Raw genomic sequence first — 2,415 nt, 5'->3', positions numbered from 1 at the left:
CAGACCAATATCTGAAAATATTGAAATGAAATTAACAAACTCACGTTTACCATTAACGAGTTAGCATACTGCTTTAATTCAGCTTCAGAATGAATATATCACACAACCACGGATGAGAGTATGTCATTTGCCGATATTTTTAACACAGTACAGCCACGCAACATCAATTTCACGAACTTGTGGTGAGACATCCTGTTTTGGTAATCAGATATTTCAAAATAAAAGTCTGATTTTATTCAGTTCATATACAAAGCAAACTTTTGCGAGGGAACGCAAAAGTATTGCGAGGGAACGCAAAAGAAAAAAAATCCCCCCATGTCCCCTCGCGGGCTCCGTAAGCTTGACTGTATCATATCATGCTTTTATTGTGAAACATCCTCTGCCCCAACACACAGCAGAACAAGTTACCTTCATAAACCTGAGTGATTATTCTACAGATTAAATCAACTAGACTCTGATAAAAAGTTATAGGTAATATTTTTGGTCCACTCTTTGTGACGCCTCCTGGATGGACGGGGCTCTTAGCGTTTGCCTCCGCTGCCTTGGGCCGGTCCTAATGACACACCACACAGGTTTATTTTGAAAGAGGCCTACTTCAGGATACAAAGTCATTTAGAGGAAACTCCGACGCTGTGATTAAAGCTGAAATGCAGAATCAAATCTACGTTGAGTGGATTCAGCTGCTGGTGGGAACAGAAGGCAACAAGCAGACGTGCAGGTTTGTAACACTTCATCAGCTGCTGCTGAATAATTAATGCTTCTGCTTTTAAAAAGCCAGCAGCTCCCACTCCTGACAGCCTGCTTTTTGTTTATGGTTTCATTTTTGTTTTTCACCTGTCCTATAGAGCTCCTCTCACACAGCATGATTCATTAAAACACACGAATGTTGGAGCAGAGCAGTAAATCTCAGAGGTTTCAACGAGTCATCTCCCACATCCTAACGTTCAGCTGGAGCAGAATACGTTTGGGTTTTAAAGCTTCTTACAGAGGAAAATCCTTTTGTTTTAATATGTGGAGAACATTTCATATTAAATAAGGCACAACGAAAACAAAACGACTAAATTAGGAAGTGTTTTGTTCACACGTGCTCCTCTCATCGCTTCGGATTCACTTCCATAAAGTCAGAAACGTTTATTTTATTTATTTAAAAGAATCATTAGTGTCTTCTGTCCTGAGCTYTAACTAAACATAAGAACACATTAAGATAAATCAGTCAAAACAATCCAAAACACCAGCTTCAATATTTCAAAATAAAACAACACAATGCAATGTCACAATTCCATACAAAAAGCACTAAATTAAGTATAATTTGATTTAAAACAATATATTATTTTTACTGCGGAAACTTGTTAGGAGACCATAACGTACGGAATAAATTTTGTGCCCGCAGGAAGTGAATTTGAATGTTCATAATTTGAAATTGAATGCATTGGTTTGAAAATAAATTTCACTAAATTGAAACTGAAATTAAAGTTTGTATTTGAATTAATTTGCTTTGAAACTGTATTTTGGTTTATTAAAAATTCAGTTTGACTACTTTCACTTTCAGTTCCATAATTCAGATTTTTGTGTCACATCCTGGTCCTTGAGAAAGCCAGGCAGAGTAATCAAACACAGATCCACAGATTTATGTTTCACTTTGGTGAAGTTTCCCTTCCGTATGTTACCATCTATTCTCTTTATTTTGTAATTACTGTGTATTGTGCAGAACTGAATCCATTTTATAGCATAAAGAAGTGAAGCTCTGCCATTTTTAATCTAATAAACTTAAGTTTGGATAAAGTTCACTGAGGAAACTGTGGTTTTTAAACTTGATTCAAATCTAAAAAATGTTTCATTCTTTAATAAATTCTGCTCTCGTCCAGCATGAGGTGCTCAGGACGTCGTCCACCATTATGAACAAGACAATACTGAGGATAAATGTACTCAAATACATAAAAGTGCCTCTCTGACAGCAGCTGAGGAAACTTTACAAAAATACTTTATTATATTTTACAACTTTGAAAGTTTCCTTAGAGGCAGGAAGTGTCTGACGTTTAACTTGTGTTGTGCTGACAGGAAAATATTGGATTTTTTTTCTGGGTGTCACTGAGCTGCAGCCGAACCTCAACTGTCCACAGAGGCCGAGGACAAAAATAAAAGCTTCCTCAGAGAGTTTAGTTTAGTTTAGTTTAGTTTAGTTTAACCAAACAATTTTTAGAAAAACAGCTCGTTAGGGTTCGTTAAAGAGGAACTTAACCCAAAATTAACATTTTTTAACTGATAAACTGTCTAGAATGTGTCTAAAATGTTATATAGTACTGTTTCTGTGCTAATTTTGATGTTTTTGTGCGTATTTGTTCAAATCTGTAATATATTTTTGCCTAAAAATGTCTTTTTGCTGCTCATATGGGTAGAGCAGTGGTACTGCAGGCT

Source organism: Austrofundulus limnaeus, unplaced genomic scaffold (assembly GCF_001266775.1).
Source record: "Austrofundulus limnaeus strain Quisiro unplaced genomic scaffold, Austrofundulus_limnaeus-1.0 Scaffold280, whole genome shotgun sequence".
Taxonomy (NCBI): domain Eukaryota; kingdom Metazoa; phylum Chordata; class Actinopteri; order Cyprinodontiformes; family Rivulidae; genus Austrofundulus; species Austrofundulus limnaeus.
The sequence above is the reverse complement of the archived record's forward strand: the minus strand, read 5'-3'. Positions refer to the sequence as shown.